Raw genomic sequence first — 23,438 nt, 5'->3', positions numbered from 1 at the left:
TTGCCTATATAATGGCGAGATTTTCCTGGGGATTTGCCCCATTGTAACAGCATAGTGACCCTTGAATGGCACATAAGAAACAGGAAATTATGGAGTAAGTGAGCTCCCCCATTAAGTACACCACTCCATGTTTTCCTGGGACTTTTGTGCCCATCCACCCTGACCCTCACCAAAAACTGTGAGAAGTGAATTATCATAGCTCCGCCCTCACCTAATAAAATCAACGGCGATGGCGATTTTCCTGGATTAATACCAATTGCCACTTACTCAAAAATAATGGCGCTGGTGGTCTCAAAGATCAGTTACTTTAAACATAATTCCAATGTCCGTAAAAACATTTATAATCAGCCTTAGCAACAGCAGCTGAGCCAGAAGCACTGCATCTGCGACTGGAAAACAGCGCTCAGTGAGTACAACAGTGATTTGTGATCCAAGGTCCCCGGTGCCATGCTTGAAGCCCCTCCCACCACGCGCTCTATTGGTTTGAGGTTTGCAATGGTGGGTTGGAGTAGTGCAGAGTCCGAGCCTGTCCCCCAGCCCTGCCTGCTTTGTTTAAAGTGATAGAGTTAGAATGGATGGACGTCTCACTCAATTATACACACACACCTCGGCGTACACACGATCCACTTGGCACCTTAGCATTGGTCATCGGCTGCACCACTTCTGATTCATCGCTGTGCCCGCCGTGGCGTATTCTAATCCGAAATGGAGTAAGTTATCAACGGCAAGTTCGGCACGCTAGATGGCGAAATTTACAGTGTACGTCATCGATCTCGCTGATGCAGGAAAATCTGGGATTCTTAGCATATTTAAACTCCGCTGAATTTAATGACAGCACAAAAAGGGTTAAGAGGTGGCATGTGTTACCAAATAGTTCCTTAAGCCATAGTGGCAGTTCCCTACCATTGATGCTTAGGAAGGGGGGGAAAATTGAACACCTATTAGTGTTACAGACTTACTGCTAGAAGTCTGCAAAGACTATCAGCGGTAGCACCACTATAATATAACAGTTGTGCAGACTAACAGCGATTTAAAACTTAATGCTTACGCATTTGTTCTGGGTTGAAACACTTCCCCTTAGATAATGTCATAGTTTTTCAAGTCTGTAACTACTAGAGTGCATGGGGTTAATTTTCCTCCAACTGCCCCCCCCCCCCCACCCCCAGCACAAATTGGTCAGCGTGCTTGACTGCTGAACCCAGATACATTTCTGAGTTCTGCTGATTTTCATCCCCAGGCTCTCATCTAGACTTCGAAACACCCTTGGGAATGGGTGGGCACCCGAGTTGGGAGAGGGGACTTGTCCACTGTTGCATGCTATTACTTCCTCAATGGAGTGGGCCTTTGGCGTAGCGGTAGCATCCCCGCCGCTGGGCCAGAAGGCGTAGGATTTCAAAACCCGCTCCAGACAGTCCCGGCAAGTGGAGTCGGAGCTCCGGCTCTAAATTCTGGGTTGACATCCAGCGGGATACTTGCGTCCGTGGGTGTGGGTGGCCCCCCCCCTCGTATGGGTTGTGGGAGCCCGTAAAACCCTCCCGCCATAGGACTAACCACCCTAATGGCTGGTACGAAGATGGTTACGGTCACGGAAGGAGCGTTAATCGCAGCCAGAAATCCTTCCACCACTTCATACAGTTCCCCAAAGGGAACAGTGTGAAGACACGTACGACGATGACTTCCTCAACATTTTAACATTAATCAGACATAACTTGCCTTGTGATGGGTGCCCTGAATTAACCCATCTTTTTGAGTATTAATTTTATTCAACATTCTGATCTAGAAGGTTTCCCACTACCAATGTTAGGCTAGTTGGTCTGTAGCATCCTGGTTGATCCTTTGCTTCCTTTTTGAAAAGAGGAAACATTTCAGCCCTTTGGCACAACTTCCATATCCAAGGACATTTGAAAGATTCTGGTCAGATCCTCTGCTATTTCCTCTCTTGACATATGAAGTCTACCATCAGGACTCGTTGCCTTTTCCCCTTTGAGTTTGACTCCAGTCGGGTCAATGCTGGAGGGCACCAGTGGGTGCGATCTTGGCATAACTGCTGGGCTCGTGATCCACGGAGTTTATAGGAGCAACATGTTTGTGAAATGTTCTATTTCTCTTTATGTTACCAGCCAATATTTTTTTTGAAAGAGCGATATCATCTGCTTGCTTGAGAATCCGTTTTGCCAGCATCTCCTTGCTAATGGGATACCATGAGTCATTGATTTATTTTGCCTGGGAAAAGATATTATTGAGAATTCCTGGCGAAAATACCTCTGATGCTGAACAGATTGAAACCGCAGTTTTTCAGTTCAGCAGTCCAATCTGAGCCTTAAGATTTTATCAGAAGGAAGACACTGTTCATCTGCAAAGACAGCTCTTGAAAAAGGCAATGGATTATGGATTTTGTTGATTACAATTAGCTTTAATATTTGTACTTGATCGTATTCACTTAATTCTTTGCACTTTACATTTCCATTAAATTGTAAACAAATATATTAATTGCTTTACTGAACAAATTCGGTCCATTTGTAATATCAGCTTAGTTAAAGGGAGCATGTAGTGTAATGCCCAAACTATGGTAAATCCAAAGAGCCAATCATTACATTGACAGTAATAATTAATCTTTGCAGTCATGCAACTCTACAAGAGCAGGAACTGCTGAAGTGATTTCTTTTTAAATACCTGCCTTCCAATATGTCAACATTATTTTCTGTCTCACTCCTTTCTCACTTCCTAATCATTCTTTATTATAGTATGTACGTTTTTCATTTTAAATATTTTCTGCTTTATTTTCCATTCAACTATTCTTCTACATTTAATAACACTGTACTGTCAAAGAACTATTGCATAACCTTGTTCTCAAAAATTAACATTAGACTCTCGTGGTCATAAAAACAGAAGAACAAAAAAAAAGGTTTTCTGCCAACCTTGCTCAACTTGTCTAATTCACACAATAAGACCTGCTCAAATTATTTTAATCGTCCAGAAATTCAGGTCGGGGGCTTCCCGCGGGTGTAAGCCCCCGACCTGCACTTAGCTTGCGCGCCGGTCATTGTGCTGTGGGCCCCCGTGGAATTGCGATCCTGGGCCTGCTCCAACTGCCGGCACGCAGTGCTTGCGTATCCCAGGGGTGCAGTTAGTTCGATGCGTCCCCTGGGATCACGTGGGCCATGGGGAGCCAATGGTAGCAGGGAAATGCCCATTCATAAGTTTGACAGGAAGAGCTGTCAAAACTTAGAAATACTACGGGCCCCAAAACATCACTAAATCTTCAAATAATTTTTTTTTAAATCACCTTTTTTAAATGTACTATAAATTACATGAAATAACTATTTTAAACAATAATTTAAATTTTTGAAAAAAATAATTTTATTTTCTAATGGGACTAAAAATAAACTTACCTTTCTTTAAAGTATTTAAAAATAATAAACCTGTGGAAAAAATGTTTTAATTTTAATTAATTCACCACTTACCTTGTAAAAAGCAGGCCTTACGCCTGCTTTTTAAATGTGTAACTTCTGGAGACTTACCCTCCCGGAAAAACCTGGAAAAAAAAACGTAAGCTCAATGCGCACACGCAGCCTCTCCCGCGCACGCGTTCAAACTCTGAACCCCTGCTTTCAGGGGAACGGAAGTACCGGTTTCCCGCGCATGCGCAGTGCATGCAGGAAACCGGCACTTCCATTGGGCCTACGGGTGAGTACCCAGCGCGTACTCACCCGTGGAGACCCGAAGTTCTGGGCCATAATATTAATACCTCTTTTCCCTTGGTGTCATAACTTTAGTCTTCTACCCTCTGTTGAATACGGAATTTGCCCATTTCTTTTCTAAATTCTACAGTCAAATTTGCATTTATTCCATTGGGTCACGATCTATTCTGTAAATTGGGCGAGGTAGTTACTCCTTAAGTTACATTTAGCTCGAAGTTTTCTTAGATTACTTCATGACCTCTGGTTCACTTCTCCTAGTTCAACACAAAGAAACACTGTTATTAGCTGTCTCAGCGCTGTGAAGCCCATGGTATACTCACTCACTATGTGGATTTCAGAGTTTAATTGTATCCTGCATGCAGCACTGTGTGAAGATCCTGTTCACTGTTGGTGCTACTGACACTATAATTTGAAACATGTCTGTAAACCATTTACCTCTGACATTAGGGGCTCAGGAAGTTTTTGAATTATGATTTTGAAAACAGGGGTATATTTTCTCTTGTATCCCTGTGAATGGGATAAGTGATCAATAGCAGTAATGAATGAGATGTATGAATACTCACTTTTAAACTAACTTTTGCTTTAACAATTACTTTTAACTCACACTAAACTGTCTCAGTTACGATGAAAACTACTGATATATTTATGTGCTCTCTTTCATTACTGCTTAAGTATTCTTAAGCCAGTGACTCAAGCTTCCTGTTGGAAGGGTTAAATAAAGGTGCTTATTCATAATAACAGCAGAAAATGCTGGAAGCACTCAGCAGGCCAGGCAGCATCCGTGGAGAGAGAAACAGAGTTAACGTTTCAGGCCTGTGACCCTTCATCAGAACTGGAAAATGTTAGAAATGTAACAGATATTAAGCAGGTGCAGAGACATATTCATAATTCCCTTTGCACGTTTCATTGATTTTGACGTTACCACAGATCAACAATATCAATAATTTGAATTTGTAGAGCGCCTCTAGTATAGAAAAATGATCCTAAAGCGCTTCACATAAACAATTGGACGACGAGGTAAAGAAGGAGATATTAGGATGGGTGACCAAAAGCTTAATCAAAGAGATGGGTTTTAGGAGGGTCTAAAAAAAGAAGGAGTTCTAGGGATGCAATTTCAAAGCATGAGGCCGAGATGGTGAGTGGTGCACAATGTCCAGTGAGAGGAACAGAGAATCCTGAAAGGGTTTGCAGGACTGGAGAAGATTACAGAGATAGAGAGGGGACGAGGCCATGAATGGATTTAAACACAAGGATGAAAGTGTTAAATTGAGGCATTGGAGGACCGGGAACCAGTCAGAGACTGGGTATTCTGTGGTGAGTGTCTCACCTCCTGACTCCCCAAATCCTCTTCACCATCTACAAGGCACAAGTCAGGGTGTGATGGAATACTCTCCATTCGACATTCAGGCTTGGGCTGATAAGTGGCAAGCCATTTTCGCACCACACAAGTGCTAGGCAATGACCATGTCCAACAAGTGAGAGTCTAACCACCGCCCCTTGACACTCAACAGCATTACCATCACCGAATCCACCACCATCAACATCCTGGTGGTCACCATGGACCAGAAACTTAACTGGACCAGCCACGTAAATACTGTGGTTACAAGAGCAGGTCAGAGGCTGGGTATTCTGTGGCGAGTATCTCAACTCCTGACTCCCCAAAGCCTTTCCACCATCTACAAGGCACAAGTCAGGAGTGTGATGGAATACTCTCCACTTGCCTGGATTAGTGCAGCTCCAACATCACTCAAGAAGCTCGACATCATCCAGGACAAAACAGCCCGCTTGATTGGCACCCCGTCCACCACCTTAAACTTTCACTCCCTCCACCACCGGCGCACGGTGGCTGCAGTGTGTACTGTCGTGAATGTTACCATTCATGTAGAAATGACTCATGAGATAACACTGGGCGGCCAGCTGGTGGCGCCGTCCAAGGAAAGTATAAATACTCGGGCGTGGGCCCAGCTTGCTCAGGATGTTTCTGTAACCAGGAACTAGTGATGTAACTAGAAACTCATGGTTGTGAAACAGTTGATTAAAGCCTTGTTTTATACTCAAACCAAGGGCTGAGTAGTTTTCTTACGTCAATTTAATCAACTGTGTATCGGCTTCACGCCCTGATTGATTTTGGGAACAGCCAGCTACGACTTCAACTGTAGAAGGGAACTCCGACGTAGTAATCAATCCACCATGGACAAACTACTCAGACCCGCCCATCTTGATCTGGACCCGAATTCACCTACACCTGCTAAGGTCTGGAAACACTGGTATCGTACCTTCAGCAACTTCCTCAGGGTGTGTGGTGAGAATGTTCCTGATAAATTAGAGATACTTGCCAATTATGTATCTCCTCATGTGTTTGACTATATCGAAGACTGTGTAGACTATACTCCGCTATCCTAATATTACAGCGACTATATGTTAAGGCCCGAAACGAAATTTTTGCTCAGCATGTACTGACCACAACTCGACAACAACCCGGGGAATCACTTGACGAATTCCTTCAAAAGCTTCGCAGGCTCAGCAAGGATAGTAATCTTAAAGTTGTCACAGCTGAGCAGTACCAGGAGGAGTTAATTTGTGATTCCTTTATTAATGGGATTGCGTCTCCCTTCACACGCCAGCATCTGTTGGAGAATAAAACCCTTGAGTTACAGGCTGCCTATGACCAGGCATGTTCTCTGGACTTAGCAAAGAGGAATGCAGATACCTATCTTTTACCATATGCACGGGCTGCTGCTATCACTTTTAGTGACTCCTTCGATAGGCCTCGGGCGGAAGCCCTCACTGATGTTGACTCTAACCTAGCTGATGACAACCCTACCCTAGAAGCCTTCACTGATGATGACCCTGCCCTAGCGGCATCTTGGCAATCTGAAAGGAAGTGTTTCTTCTGTGGAGGTGCATTCCACTATAGGAAATTTTGTCCTGCTCGTAACGCAATCTGCAATCATTGCAGTAAGAAAGGTCACTTTTCTAAGGTATGCCAGTCAAGAGCCTCTGTTAGTAAGAAAGGCCACTTTTCTAAGGTATACTGGTCGAGAGCCCCTGTTAGTTTTATAGCTACTATCTATAAAACTGCTCCTCCCCCAAGAACCACTACTAAGGTTACAGCTGTCAAGGATAAAACTGCTCCTCCTCCCATCACAGCTGTTTTTCCCCAAAGCCTGTCCCATGCAGCCATGAAGGTTTCGGTAAATGGACACATTTTGAGTGCACTAATCAACTCATGTAACTCTGACAGCTTCATTAGTGAGCAGGCTGTCAGTAAGTTAAAACTGCGTATTTACCCCTCGGACAGGGAAATTGCAATGGCTCTGACAACACTGACCACCAACTCTTCCAGCTTTTGTCTTGTCGACCTTATTCTCAATGGCTGCACTTATTTCTCCACCCGGCTCGGGGTGCTCAAAAACCTATGCAGTGATGTGCTCCTGGGACAGGATTTCCAGAAACAACACAAAGGCTCACTTTCAAGGTTGGAGGGTCAAAGCTGGAGCTTACTATTTCCAAAGTACCGTTTTGTGCACTTTCGGTGGCTTCGCTCGACGAGCCCTCCTTGTTTGCCAATCTTTCCCCCCGATGTAAGCCCATAGTCACTAAATCATGACGTTTCAGCCAAGGTGATCGATCCTTTATCGAGGCAGAAATCTCTTGCATTCTAGCTGACGGTATCTTTGAGCCATGTTCATCTTCCTGGCAGGCTCAAGTCATCGTTGTTAAAAACCCTCTGAAGCAACACAAGAAACATCTTTGCATTGATTACTCGCAAACTATTAATCAGTATACTGACCTGGATGCCTACCCACTACCACGCAAAAATGACATGGTCAATAACCTTGCCAACTACAAGGCATTTTCAACTTTTGAATTGAAGAGCGCATACCATCAAGTACCATTAAAGGACTCTGACAAAAAGTATACGGCCTTTGAGGCCAATGGTCGGCTTTACCAGCTTTGTCGCCTTCTATTTGGGGTCACCAATGGGGTGGCCATCTTTCAGCGGGCAATGGATAGCCTAGTCAAACAGGAGAACTTAACGGACACTTTTCCATATCTGGATAATATCACCATTGCTGGTCATGACCAGAAGGAGCATGATGCCAACCTCCAGAAATTTTTTGACGTTCTCCGTCGTCGCAACTTAACCTTAAATGAGTCCAAATCTGTGAAATCAGTACCATCAGTCAACATCCTTGGCTACTGGATGGGCAATGCTGTCATCAAACCGGATCCGGAGCGACTTCGTCCGCTTCAGGAGCTCCCTCCTCCTACGAATCTCGGCTCTCTTCGTTGGGCACTTGGCATGTTCGCCTATTATGCAAAGTGGATACCCCACTTCTCCGACAAGATCCAGCCCCTGCTTCACACAAAGTCATTTCCGTTGGAGGCAAAGGCTTTTTCAGCTTTCAACCTCCTCAAGCAACAACTGGAAAAAGCCACGCTTCGTTCCATCGATGAAAATCTCCCTTTCGTGGTCGAGTGTGATGCATTGGATGTGGCAATCTCTGCTACCTTGAATCAAGGTGGCCGACCCGTTGCATTTCTGTCCAGAACTTTGCAGGGTAGCGAGTTCCATTATCCTCCTGTCAAGAAGGAGGCTACGGCTATCATCGAAGCAGTACATAAATGGAGTCATTTTCTCGCTCGTCGCCATTTCACGTTTATAACCGATCAGCGCTCCGTGGCCTTTATGCTGGATAACCAGAAACGCACTAAGATCAAGAATAACAAAATTCAGCTCTGGAGGATGGAATTGGCCGCCTTTGGCTACACCATACATTATCGACCCGGCAAAGAGAATGTAGCCCCGGATACCCTCATGCATGCATTCTGCTTTTCCATGTCAACTTTGACTCTTGCTGATCTTCACACTGACTTGTGCCATCCTGGCGTTACCCGTATGTTGCACTTGGTGCGATCTAACAATCTCCCATTTTCTACGGAAGACGTGAAAAGAACATGCTCCACTTGTAGAATTTGTGCAGAATTAAAACCACAATTCTTCCATCCGTCGGATGGCTCGCTCATACATGCTATGCAGCCTATGCAGCGACTCAACATTGACTTTAAAGGGCCATTGCCTTCCTCAATGCGAAACACCTACTTGCTTACTATGGTGGATGAATATTCATGCTTTCCCCTGTCCCAATATGCTTACTTCCATAGTGATCAAATGTCTCGATCAGGTCTTTTCCCTTTGCGGTAAGGCCAATTTCATCCACTCTGATCAGGGTCCCTCCTTCATGTCAAGCGAACTCAAAAGTTATCTTTCCCAACAGGGAATCACCACAAGTAAAACGACACCGTATCATCCTATTGGTAACGGACAGGTTGAGAGATACAATGCTATCATTTGGAACGCTGTTCGTCTTGCACTGAGGTCACGCAACCTACCAGACCAGCAGTGGAAAACTGTGCTCCCTGATGCGTTGCATTCCATCAGGTCTCTTCTTTCTACGTCCACCAATGTCACTCCTCATGAACGATTCTTCGGGTTCCAGTTTCCCTCCACTCATGGGACGTCCCTACCATCATGGTTGGCGGCTCCCGGACCCGTGCTGCTCCGAAGATTCGTCCGATCTTCTAGGAATGATCCCCTCATCGACGAGGTGGAGCTAACAGATGTTAATCCCACATACGCGCACGTGTGGTACCCTGATGGCTGGGAGTCTACTGTTTCACTCCGAGATCTGGCTCCCTGTCCAACCGATCCCACGGACCCAACCGATAGAGGAATCCATAGTAATGATGCCGACACTCTGCGCTCCATTGAGGATGACACCCTACCCGGGACATCAAGGGATCTGCCAGCTACTCCGCCGGATCAACTCGGGGAGCCGAGCACTTCCCAGGGGATGGCCACCCGAAGCCAGGACGCTGGTCAATCTCCGGCTACCGAGCAAGATGAAGCCAGCTCTGTGCCTGTGGGGACCCGCACCCGGAGTCGCGATCTCCCCAGTCCCCCTCAGGTCGATCAAGGCGACATGGCCCTGTCAATCTACCAGTATGAACCAAGTGACCCAGGGACCAAGACACGATCCGAGGAAACGTGCCTTCCAGCCACAAACAGAGATCTAAAAGACTGCGGCTATTCGTGGTCCATCTAATCCGCTAGAAGGAAGTCGGCAGACTTCCAAATTTTTCAGGCGGGAAGAATGTCATGAATGTTACCATTCATGTAGAAATGACTCATGCGATAACACTGGGCGGCCAGCTGGTGGCGCCGTCCAACAATAGTATAAATACTCGGGCGTGGGCCCAGCTTGCTCAGGACGTTTTTGTAACCAGGAACTAGTGATGTAACTAGAACTCGTGGTTGTGAAACAGTTGATTAAAGCCTTGTTTTATACTCAAACCAAGTGCTTAGTAGTTTTCTTACGTCAATGTACCATCTACAAGATGCTCTGTAGCAACTCGCCAAGGCTTTTTCGACAGCACCTCCCAAACCCGCGACCTCTACTACCTAGAAGGACAAGGGCAGCAGGCGCATGGGACCACCACCACCTCCAAGTTCCCCTCCAGGTCACACACCATCCTGACTTGGAAATTTATCGCCGATCCTTCATCGTCACTGGGTCAAAATCCTGGAACTCACTACCTAACAGCACTGTGGGAGTACCTTCACCAGTGGTTCAAGAAGGCGGCTCACCACCAGCTTCTCAAGGGCAATTAGGGATGGGCAATAAATGCTGGCCTTGCCAATTAAAAAGAAGCCTGTGTAGGCCAGCAAGTAGGACCTGGTGTAGAATTGGATATGACAGCAGAGTTGTGGATGAGCTGATGTCATAGTTAATATTATAAAATGTGGTGGGTTAAAATGGCTGGTCCATTATATAAGAGCAACTAGAAAAATAGCAGATCCCAACTGGGCCAGACAGTAATAATTTCTGTATTATTCTCTCATATTCAGCCCAGTTCATATGCTACTCTACCCACCCCTGTACTTATACCACACCTGTTACATTCATTAAAGATTTTACACAAGGCAAACCCTTTTGTTTTGCAATGTGATACAAACTATTCCTTAAGGAAAGCGTCCCTCATGAAATCAATCATTGACCACAATGTATTATATATTGGTGGTCATATATACAATTTTTGGAAATCTTTAACACAAGCAAATACTAAAAGAAAATATGGATAAATATAGTAAAATTGCAGTTTCATTTGGAGCAGATGTTAACTACCCGCGCCTGAGGTTGGTAAACCATGTATAAACAGTCTAGGGATTATGTGAACAGGAACCATATCATTTTGGTCCATTATGAACTTTAGTAAATGGGCATGTAAGTGATTATGTGTTGGATAAAGTAAGAGGTTCTCTGCTCAAAGACGCAGAGCTATTTTGTTGATGTACATTTTGTCGACCCACCCACCTACTCTTTAAAATCCAATGATGATTAGGTAGTCATTTTTCATGAGGGTTTTCCAGGGATGGTGGTCACTATCTGTAATGATATCATCGACATGTTTCTGGAGATCAATCCTCTACTTGGCATTTCCAGCAAAATTGTAAACACATTCTAAAAGATTTTGCAAGAAAGAGGAGGTCCCCAGAAAGACATTTATGCTGCTTCTGTACACAGTAGCCAGAAGAATCCTTACCCCATGTGAGCCATATGTTTTTAATATCCTAATTCCTACCACCGTCTGGTTAGGCCAAACTGTCTGTTTCCATGTTTCTAATTTCAATGTAATTTAAACTGATGGAAGAAATTGATGTAGAGGGTCTAAAAACAGTATGAGGAAGTAAGCTGATATTGTGCTATATTTGAAATCTTCTAGCGAATTAATAATTAACTATTCTGTTTAATCACTATTTTAATTATTACCCTTTACTTACGTTTTCTGCAGACTCTGCTATTTTTATATAATTTCCAGATATTTTTAGATTATTGTTACACACTGAAAAGCATCTGTTTAGGTATTGCTATACCATCTCCATCTATTTGCACATAGGAACATAGGAACAGGAGAAGGCCATTTAGCCCCTTGAGCCTGTTCTGCCATTCAATGAGATCATGGCTGACCTGTGACCTGACTCCAAATACCCGCCTTTGGCCCATATCCCTTAATCCCTTTGGTTGACAAAAATCTAGCAATCTCAGATTTAAAATTAACAATCGACCGAGCATCAACTGCCATTTGTGGAAGAAAGTTCCAAACTTCTACCAGTACATCTGTTAGTAGGTTTGAATTTAGCCAGGGAATTCTTAAATGGTCTAGTTTTTAACAACTCCTCCTTGTGGCTTCTGTAACCCTATACTTTTCCAATCCAGTATTTCTGAACGAAAATATGCAATTATGGATAGCCAGTGAGTTGCTACATATTATTATTACAATTACATATTTCCCACATTACAACAGTGACTACACTCCAATGGTACTTCATGGCTGTAAAGCACTTTGAGACGTCCGGTGGTCGTGAAAGACGCTATATAAATGCAAGTCTTTCTTTCTTTTATATATACCTTCCCTTGATGTGGTGGGATGGCAAGCGTGATCCTGTGACATTGAGAACTATACTGGTGGGAGTATAACTCCTGGTAGGATCAATCAAGCCAATCAGGTCGAACGGTAGGAGCCAGATTAAAGACAGTCCACCAATCCTCCTGGCAGGGAGTTGTGAGTCAGGCTATCGACCTGGCCATGTAAAAGTGTCTCGTTTGGTTCCACTTTTACCTATCCAATCGTTGCCAGAGCATCTCCAGCAATGGCTTCTCTACCTAACCCTGCACCATTACCTCTGGAGTCTCCCAACGATTTATCCTTGGTCGCCTCCTGCTCCTCATCTACATGTTGTACCTCAGCGACATCATCCGAAGACATGGCATCAGGTTCCACAAGTACGCTGATGACAACAAACTCCACAACCTCGCTCGACCTGAAACCAACGAGGATGAGAAGTCGCTCGGTGCAGAGGCTGAGGGAGGAAAGCAGTGAAACTATCTCGGTAATAATATTTTTATGGTACTTGGTTGGGCGTTAGAGAACGAGAATTTTAAATGAGAGGTGAGAGGGATGGAATAAGGTGAGATGCTCAAAGGAGGAGAAAGTGCTGGAGGAGTAGTGAGACAGACCAAGGTGTGATTTGGTGATGAGAGCCACACCGCCACCACAGCGGTCTGAGCAGGACAAGTGGTGGAAGGTACAGCCAGGCGGGGAGGCTTCATTTAAGGGTAAGGGTAGCTAACATAAAAGGTAATCCAAAAGTCTTCTATAGGCATATAAGTAGTAAGAGGAGGGGTGGGGCTGATTAGGGACCAAACAGGAGACCTATGCATGGAGGCAGAGGGTATGGCTGAGGTACTAAATGAGTACTTTGCTTCTGTCTTCACCAAGGAAGAGGCTGCTGCCATAGACATAGCGAAGGAGGAGGTAGAGGAGATACTGGATGGGATAAAATTGATAAAGAGGAGGTACTAGAAAGGCTGGCTGTACTTAAAGTAGATAAGTCACCAGGACCAGGTGGGATGCCTCCTAGGACGCTAAGGGAAGTGAGGGAAGAAATCGTGGAGGTACTGGTCATAATCGTCCAATCCTCCTTAGAAATGGGGGTGGTGCCAGAGGACTAGAGAATTGCAAATGTTACACCCTTGTTTAAAAAAGGGTGTAAAGATAAACCCAGCAACTACAAGCCAGTCAGTTTAACCTTGGTAGTGGGGAAGCTTTTAGAAACAGGGACAAAGTTAACAGTCACTTGGACAAGTGTGGATGAATTAAGGAAAGTCAGCACAGATTTGCTAAAGGCAAATCGTGTTTAACTAACTTGATTGAGTTTTTTGATGAGGTAACAGAGAGGGTTGATGAGGGTAATGCGGTTGACGTGGTGTACATGGATTTCCAAAAGGCATTCGACAAAGTGCCGCATAATAGACTTGCCAGCAAAGTTGAGGCCATGAAATAAAAGGGACAGTGGCAGCCTGGATATGAAATTGGCTAAGTGACAGGAAACAGAGAGTAGTGGTGAACGGTTGTTTTTCAGACTGGAGGAAGGTATACAGTGGTGTTCCCCCGGGGTTGGTACGAGGACCACTGCTTTTCTTGATATATATTAATGACTTGGATGCAGGTGTACAGAGCACAATTTCAAAATTTGCAGATGACACAAAACTTGGAAGTATAGTGAACAGTGAGGAGGAGAGTGATAGACTTCAAGAAGACATAGACAGGCTGGTGGAATGGGCGGACACGTGGCAGATGAAATTTAACGCAGAAAAGTGCGAAGAGGTACATTTTGGTAGAAAGAATGAAGAGAAGAAATATAAACTAAAGGGGGTGCATGAACAGAGAGACCTAAGGGTATATGTGCACAAATCGTTGAAGCTGACAGGGCAGGTTGAGAACCAGAGGACACAGGGTTAAGGTGATTGGCAAAAGAACCAAAGGCGACATAAGAAAAAAACTTTTTACTGAGCGAGTGGTTAGGATCTGGAATGCACTGCCTGAAAGGGTGGTGGAGGCAGACTCAATCACGGCTTTCAAAAGGGAATTGGATAAATATCTGAAGGAAAAACATTTGCAGGGCTACGGGGAAAGGGCGGGGGAGTGGGACTAGCCGAGGTGCTCTTGCAGAGAGCTGGCACAGGTTTGACGGGCCGAATGGCCTTCTTCCATGCTGTAACCATTCTATGATTCTACTTTTCCTCTCTGTATCTTTTTTCTCTCTCTCTTAATCCAATCTTTCTTTCCCTCTCTTTATCTTTCTTTCTTGACTCTAATTGACCCTATATCCTGTCGTTCCGCTGTTTCTTTCTCTATTCTTAAATTTCATTGGTTAAGGAGATAGACTGTTGAGCTCATCGTTCAGCAAGGTCCCAGATGCCCCGCTGACCTCGCCGCGTGCCGTTATCAGCTCGCACTTCCAGCAATTTGCAATGCAAAAATAATTGGAGCTGAAGATAGGGAAAATATCCAACTCATGGTGCCCACCGCAAGATAAACCAAACACATCTGTTAGAGATTCAATGAGAGAGATTTTAATCCATTTCTATCCCATTCATACTGTTAGATCTTGAAGAGTTATTTGGAGAAATAAGTCCCAGAATTAGAGAATCAATGGTTTGATGTCAAGCTGGGTGGTTTAAGGAGTAGCTTTATGCTGTGCCAATTGGAAGTACAGATAGGAGCCAGGAATACACAAACTTGTTTGACATAAATATTCAAAAGTATTAAAAAATACATCTTGCAGCATGCAATTCTGTTACATTCCCAAATAAAATCTGTTTTGTGCTGCAATGCATCAATAAAATTGTACCCACTATCTGTACCTTGTCAGCCATTTTGGGACTTCTTAGTCAATATATCAGTGTTTTTCTTTAAGATGCTACGGGCTTGATAAAGTTAACTTCTAATAGTGGAAAAAGCAATGCAGAATGGCATTAGGAGTTTCCCCACTAATTTCTTTGGTAGTTCTAGACAACAGGAATATTTGGGGGTCATTGTATTTGCTTAGTCACTGAGCTGTGAATGTGTCAATCACTCTGCCAAGTACAATCACATATTCTGATGCAGGAACACAGCATGCTGTGAGCTTTACGATAAAGGGCAAATCAAGCTGAAGTATAAATGAAAAAGGAGTGCGGATGAGGTGATTTTTAAATAAAGAAAGAAAGACTTGCATTTCTATAGCGCCGTTCACTAACTTAGGACATCCCAAAGTGCTTTACAGCCAATGAAGTACTTTGGAAGTGTAGTCACTGTTGTAATGTGGGAAATGCGGGAGAACTCCTCTACTCTCCTTCTAAATAGTGACATGGGATCTTTTACATCTACCATAGATGGCAGACGGGGGCCTCGGTTTAACATCTCATTCAAAAGACGGCACCTCTGGCAGTGCAGCGCTCCCTCAGCACTGCACTGGAGTGTCAGCCTTGATTATGTGCTCAAGTACCGGAGTGGGCTTGAACCCAAAACCTTCTGACTCAGAGGCGAGAGTTTAAGTGTATAAGATTAAGCAGTTATGTATTGCGAACCCTAGATGGCACAAAGTTAAAGGCATATACACACACACACATTTTATGTATATATTTACACATTTGGACCATAGATACACATATATATATTTGGCCCTGAACTTTTGGTAATGAGTCATGCCAGCAGTCTATTTTTGAGAGGACTTGCACAAGTTGATCTAATTTCATGGTATCAAGGTTAAAATAGCAAATTTCATATTAACCTGTTAACTCATTTGTTATCATCAGTTCACGGCTCAATTTCAAGGCATTAGCTTCAAAGTTATTTTTAACTTTTTCCCCCAGTTTTCTCTCTCCACAGCACACATCTTCCATTATTGATGAGCAGCATGTTGCAAGGTCTCTGCTAATGCTCCTCGGAAACTGGTAGCTGTGACTTGAATATCATTGAATCTGTGCGCTTATCGGGCACGAGGCGAAAAATAGCCCCCAAAGACACTGGAAATAACTGTTTTCAAAACGCAACGTTATTCTGAGCTTTCAAGAATAACAACTAGAAATTTATCGATGATTAAAAATGATAAAGCTGGCTGGCAGATTTACAAGGCTCTAGTTAAGAACATAAGAACATAAGAAGTAGGAGCAGGAGTAGGCCATTCAGCCCTTCGAGCCTGCTCCACCATTCAATGAGATCAGGGCTGATCTTCTGCCTCAACTCCATTCACCGGCCCTATCGCCATATCCCTTGATGCCCTTACTAATCAGAAATCTATCGACTTCTGTTTTGAATATACCCAATGACTGAGCCTCCACAGCCCTCTGGGGTAGAGAATTCCAAAGATTCACCACCCTCTGTGTGAACAAATTTCTTCTCATCTCAGTCCTGAATGGCCTACCCTTTATCTTGATGCAGTGGCCCCTGGTTCTAGACTCCCCAGCCAAGGGAAACATTCTTCCAGCATCCATCCTATCAAGCCCTGTAATAATTTTGTATGCTTCAATGAGATCCCTTCTCATTCTTCTGAATTCAAGAGAATACAGGCCTAGTTTACTCAATCTCTCCTCATACGACTGTCCCGCCATCCCAGGAATCAATCTCGTGAACCTTCGTTGCACTCCCTCTATGGCAAGTATATCCTTCCTTAGGTAAGGAGACCAAAATTGTACATAGGGGTTCTGCTAACATGGAAACAAAGCTCTCACAGATTATGCATTCATCAGCACCCTTAAATTCAATTATTGTCTTGTATCTCAGTGTTAACCATCTATATATATAATTAGTCAGAGTCTCCTGTGCCTAGTTTCTTCCACTGCTCTCTGTCCAGAGCAAGATATTTGACTCCATTGGAGCATCATCTTGGCTTACATGCAGCAGATCGTGGTTTTCCACAAGTAATGTTCAAATCCCCAAGTCTGTAGCAGACTTGTCTTGTCTCTGGGCTGTTTCTATAACAAAACAACAACAGTAACTTGCATTTATACAATGCCTTTACCATAGGAAAACCTCTCAAGGTGCTTCACAGAAACCTAATCAGGCAAAAATTGACACTGAGCCAAAGAAGCAGAGTGACAATGCTTGGTTCAAGAAATAGATTTTAGGGAGGGTCTTAAAGGAGCAGAGAGAGGTGGAGAGGTTCAGGGAGGGAATTTCAGAGCTTTGAGGCTAGACAGCAGAAGGCACGGCCGCCAATGGTGGGGCAAAGGGATTGAGAGATGCACAAGAGGCCAGAGTAGGAGGAATGCAGAATTCTTGGAGGGTTGTAGGCTGGAGGAGGTTACAGAGATAGGACAGGTGAGGCCATGAAGGGATTTGAACACGAGGATGAGAATTTTAAATTGGAGGCATTGAGGGACTGGGAGCCAATGTCCGTCAGCAAGCACAGGGGAGTTGGATGAGCGGGACTTGCTGCGGGTTGGGATACGAGCAGCAGATCTTTGGATGAGCTATTTATAGAGGGTGGAGGATGGGAGGAACGCCAGGAGAGCATTGAAACAGTCGAATCTGGAGGTGACAAAGGCATTGGTGAGGGTTTCCGCAGCAAATGGGCTGAGGCAAGGGCGGAGACGGGCGACGTTACAGAGGTGCAGATAGGTTGTTTTTGTGATGGAGAAGATGTTGGGTCAGAAGGATGCCGAGGTTGCGAACAGTTGGCTTCGTCCTGAGTATTGCGATACCAAGCCAAAAAAATCCTGAACCATCTGGTGTGAATGGATTAAGGCAAGTCTTTTATCCAGTTCACATCTGACCAATTTGGATTGTTTCTAATTGATGTGTGGGGGGGGCGGGGGGGGGGCGCGGAGGGGAGAGTTCCGCTTTCTGCAGAACCTCCGCCCGCAGAAAACCCTTCGAAATCTTGCGCCTGGTCACAGTAGGCGTAAGGCCTGCTTTTACCAGCATAAGAGTTGAAAAAATGTAAAAGAAAAAAAATGGTTTCATTCATTTATAATTTAAAAATACTTTTAAAAAGGTAAGTTTCTTTTTAGTCCTGTAAAAAAAATTTCAAAAAATTAAATTTTTGTTTAAAATATTTAATTTATTGTAATTTTAACTCATTTTAAAAAAGGGATGGTTTTTAAAAAATTTATTTAATGTTTTTGTGTCTTTTTGGGGTGATCGCCACTCATATATTTGACAGGTCTATCTGTCAAAAGTATGAAGGGAGATTCCCTTCTCCTATTGACTGGCCTGGCCCACGTGATCCCAGGGACACTTGCGAACTGCCTGCACCCCTGGGATACCCGGGCCCTGCGCATTTCGAGTTGGAGAGGCCCAGGAACGGAAATGGCCGGACCTCGGAAGCCCTCAGGTAAGTTCATAGATTTTTTTCCGATAGGAGGCCTCCGCACGCAGGAAGCCTCCTATCAGAAATTACGGGCCATTAACTTATAGAAAAGATGTTGACAAACATCTAAGGAACACTCCCCATGCCACCACAAGACTCAGTGAGGAGCTACAGAAGAAAGATAACCTAAAAATAGAAATGGCTGGAAACTCAGCATCTGTGGAGAGAGAAACACAGTTAACGTTTCAGGTCGATGACCTTTCATCAGAACTGGAAGATTTTAGAGATGTAACAGTTTATAAGCAAGTGCAGAGCCTGGGAAAAGGAAGTGGGTGGGTGAGGAAAGGAATACAAAAGGGAGAGGTCTGTAATCGTTTGGAGGGCAGGAGTTAAATCACTTGCCCTGAAACGTTAACTGTCTCTCCACAGAGAGTTTCCAGCTTTTTCTGTTTTTATTTCAGATTTCCAGCATCCACAGTATTTTACTTTTCTTTTAGAAGAAAGTGATGTTTAACAAGGCGGCGGGAGACAAATGTGCATAAAAGAACATAAATATGTCAGGAAACAATAAATCAAGCCAATGGTGTTTCCACTTAGTGCTAGGACACAGGAGAAGAAAGATAAGGTATTGTGGTTTCAAAGCCTGGATCGAAAAGGAACGTTGTAACATGCAAAATGGATGGACAGGAAATGGCGTATCTGCCCCTGTGGCCTGTCCCATATAGTCGTGTTGTAACTAAACATCATGAACCCCCACCCCTCCCTCCAATGCTCCCCACCCACCAGCAGTCATGAGAAAGGCAAACAAAAAAGATTAAAAACAAACCCTAGGCCAATTCAGGGAAAAATGATTACTGGGAAATTCCTTCCTGAACACTCCCACTCCCCCCGAAGATGATCAAAGTAAGTTGGAGTAGACCACACTGACAATGACGCACATCAATCGACATCTCACCTACATTTTGCGTGCAGTGGCATCAGCCTTACCTGGTGACTCATCCAGGTGTGTTAGGGCTGCTCAGGGAACAGGTGGGGGATCCTCCACCATGGAAGATGGAATTGGCCAGGAGGAACGATTCCAAGAAGGAGGTTATCACTGGAGTCCCCACGTATAACAACCGGCGGAATTAGAAAACACATAGATACAGCCTCGATCCAAGGACCGAACCTGCACACTACTTTCCCTTCAAGATGCGTGGCCCTGAGGAGCTTAGGCCATCCCAGCCCCAAACTCCCCCTCCCCCATTCCCAAACACGAGAACCCCCCCGTGAACCGAACCCGTAACTCAATCCCGCCATTTACCTTGTGTTGGCGGGCGGCCTCCAGGTTACGTGATTTTCTGCCAACCGGCGGCATGTTAATGAGGCCCGGGGGTTAAAATAGCTCGGGCCTAATTTCTGGAGCGGCGGCTGATTTCCAACTCACCTTACCACCAACCCGCCCCAAAACCCACCCCGTGTTAAAATCACAGCCGATCGTTCCACCCTTTTCCCCTCACAACTGCTCTCACTGACAACAAGTCATGATCCAAAACCCTCAGCAATCAGTAACCAGATCTAAAGGGGGTCTGCAGTTTTTGCATTGACGATTATCTATTACCCCGAATGAAAGTTTGGCTCAATTCCCCGATTCCACGAGAGATTGGGAGCAATTTTCAAGCAGTGCCCACAAAGTGCACGAGGTGGTGGAGGGGCCGCCCACCTGGCTGAACGCCAGCGTGAGGCCGGGACTCATTAACATGCTGCCGGCAAGCTGTGGCCGTCAGACCGCTGCCCTGCTGCAGATCTCCTGCGTGAGTGGAAATTGAGCCAGCTCCCACACTGAAGCTGGCTGGTAGTTTAATCCTGGGGTGGGCGGAGGGGAAGAAATCCTGGGGCGGGTGGGCCTTGCACGTGTCAGCAGCCGGCAGGAGATTTTCTTCGTGGTATCGGAGGGGGCACTTGTGCGCCTCTTGGCCCCACCAAAATAAAAGTTAAAAAGAAACTTCTGCTCATTCTCTGAGCGTCCTCCAACAACCTAAGACCGGCGTGCGACCCTGATTTGCATTGTTAAGCAGCCTCCTGCCTGCTTTTAGGTGTGTGGCTGCTCATCTATTTACAGACCCACCTGAATATTGCACCAGGTAGGCCTTGAACGTCAATGGGGTGGCCAAGGTATCCCCCTCATACACCAATTTTCAACTGCCAAACACCCGTTTTTTTCAGGCGAGGTGAATATCGTCTACCCTCCGTGTTTCTCAGCATTTAGAAAAAATGCAACTATGATCAAGACATCAGGAGGAACATTTTAATTTACTTCATAATGTATTGTAAAAAATTATCCTCTACAAGGTTTTTCAATGTGATAGTCAAACACCTGTGAAGAAAGGTAAGCTAATTCATAACATCAAGGAGAATACTGAAATAGTGGTCTGTAACATATTTAATATCATTTTAAAAGCACGAATAATATTAATAGAATGTTTAGCAGGCATGTAACGATGTATCTTGTTGATCTCTCTCATGCGCCAGAGCTTCATATTTCATTCATGACTTTGTTACCCACGGGATAACAATTATACTGCACAGTTAACCTTTAAGTAACTTTTACTTACACTTGACTCGTTGCTTAATTCAAAGAAAGAACTTGCATTGATATAGCGCCTTTCACGACCTCAGAACATCCCAATGCGCTTTACCGGCAATGAAGGGCTTTTGAAGTGTTGTCACTGCTGTAATCCAGGAAACGCGCAGCCAATATGCGCACAGCAAGATCCCACAAACAGCACTGAGGTAAGTGATCAGAGAATCTGTTTTCTTTCTCTTAGCGATGTTGGTTGAGGGATAAATATTGGGCCCAGGACACCGGGGAGAGTTCCCCTGCTCTTCTTTGAAATAGCGCCATGGGATCTTTTACTTCCACCTGAGAGGGCAGACGGAACCTTGGTTTAATGTCTCATCCGAAAGGGCAGATTTTAAAAATGTCATGGAGTAAGTACTGTGAATTTGAAGTATTTGCCCCTAAATGGACCCAGGTCGTTACATTTCCTACTTTGAAAATATACCGATTTACTCATCACCCTGTGTTCTATTTTCTTACTCATCAGTGAGATTGTTGTGCTTATTTAGTGTTGTCAACCAAGATGATTTGCCTGGAGCAGGTCTACTTCCTAGCACTGATGTCAATAAGTTCAGCCTATTTCCAGACTGACTGTAATCCATCTCTTCTCTTTCTGTAGACCATGGCAATTTTTCCAGCCTGCTGACAGAAAGCATTTTTAGAATTTCTGTTGTACTGGTGACTGGCAGTTGTCCTGGTGACTGACAGGTGTCCTGGTGACTGACAGGTGTCCTGGTGACTGACAGGTGTACTGGTGACTGAGAGGTGTACTTGTCACTGACAGGTGTCCTGGTGACTGACAAGTGTGTTGATGCCTGACAGGTGTACTGGTGACTGACAGGTGTACTGGTGACTGACAGGAGTCGTGGTGATTGACAGGTGTCCTGGTGACTGACAGGTAAATTGGTGACCAACAGGTGTACCGGTGACTGACATGTGTCCTGGTGACTGACAGGTGTACTGGTGACTGACAGCTGTACTGGTGACTGACAGGTGTCCTGGTGACTGACAGGTGTCCTGGTGACTGACAGGTGTCCTGGTGACTGACAGGTGTTTTGGTGAGTGACAGGTGAATAGGTGAATGACAGGTGTACTGGTGAATAACAGGTGTACTGGTGACTGACAGGTGTCCTGGTGACAGACAGGTGTACTGGTAACTGACAGGTGTCCTGCTGACTGACTTTTTGGTGACTGACAGGTGCCCTGGTGACTGACAGGTGTATTGGTGATTGTCAGTTGGCCTGGTGAAAGATAGTTGTATTGGTGACTGCCAGGTGTACTGGTGACTGAGAGGTGTCCTGGTGACAGACAGGTTTACTGGTGACTGACAGGTGTACTGGTGACAGACAGGTGTACTGGTGACTGACAGATGAATTGGTAACTGAGAGGTGTACTTGTCATTGACAGGAGTCCTGGTGACTGACAGGTGTGTTGATGACTGACAGGTGTAATGGTGACTGACAGGTGTACTGATGACTGACAGGTGTACTGGTGACTGACAGGTGTCTTGGTGACTGACAGGAGTCCTGGTGACTGACAGGTGTTTTGGTGAGTGACAGGTGAATAGGTGAATGACAGGTGTACTGGTGAATAACAGGTGTACTGGTGACTGACAGGTGTCCTGGTGACAGACAGGTGTACTGCTAACTGACAGGTGTCCTGCTGACTGACTTTTTGGTAACTGACGGATGCCCTGGTGACTGACAGGTGTATTGGTGATTGTCAGTTGGCCTGGTGACAGACAGGTGTATTGATGACTGACAGGTGACCTGATGAAAGATAGTTGTATTGGTGACTGCCAGGTGTACTGGTGACAGACAGGTGTCCCAGTGACAGACAGGTTTACTGGTGACTGACAGGTGTACTAGTGACAGACAGGTGTACTGGTGACTGACAGGTGTCCTGGTGACTGACAGCTGTACTGGTGACTGACAGGTGTCCTGGTGACTGACAGGTGTCCTGGTGACTGACAGGTGTCCTGGTGACTGACAGGTGTTTTGGTGAGTGACAGGTGAATAGGTGAATGACAGGTGTACTGGTGAATAACAGGTGTACTGGTGACTGACAGGTGTCCTGGTGACAGACAGGTGTACTGGTAACTGACAGGTGACCTGCTGACTGACTTTTTGGTGACTGACAGGTGCCCTGGTGACTGACAGGTGTATTGGTGATTGTCAGTTGGCCTGGTGACAGACAGGTGTATTGATGACTGACAGGTGTCCTGGTGAAAGATAGTTGTATTGGTGACTGCCAGGTGTACTGGTGACTGAGAGGTGTCCTGGTGACAGACAGGTTTACTGGTGACTGACAGGTGTACTGGTGACAGACAGGTGTACTGGTGACTGACAGATGAATTGGTAACTGAGAGGTGTACTTGTCATTGACAGGAGTCCTGGTGACTGACAGGTGTGTTGATGACTGACAGGTGTAATGGTGA

At 44.9% G+C, this 23,438-nt stretch overlaps 1 long non-coding RNA gene across 3 annotated transcripts in view; it reads left to right on the top strand.

Annotated features, from left to right (window-relative positions):
* The first annotated feature begins 20,096 nt into the window (after window positions 1-20,096).
* LOC147111465 (uncharacterized) overlaps window positions 20,097-23,438 on the top strand; it is a 177,020-nt gene continuing 173,678 nt past the window's right edge. For 2 of the 3 annotated variants that reach the window (XR_015079692.1, XR_015079694.1), the window contains exons 1-2: window positions 20,097-20,770; window positions 21,022-21,174. This is a non-coding gene — a long non-coding RNA (uncharacterized LOC147111465). The remainder of the gene's footprint in view (window positions 20,771-21,021; window positions 21,175-23,438) is intronic. The other variant, XR_015079693.1, reaches the window with a different exon arrangement.

This window comes from Somniosus microcephalus, chromosome 10 (genome assembly GCF_052327205.1).
Source record: "Somniosus microcephalus isolate GS21.2 chromosome 10, FLI_Smic_1.0, whole genome shotgun sequence".
Lineage (NCBI taxonomy): Eukaryota > Metazoa > Chordata > Chondrichthyes > Squaliformes > Somniosidae > Somniosus > Somniosus microcephalus.
Note: the sequence above shows the minus strand (reverse complement) of the source record. Positions and strands in the feature narration are given on the sequence as shown.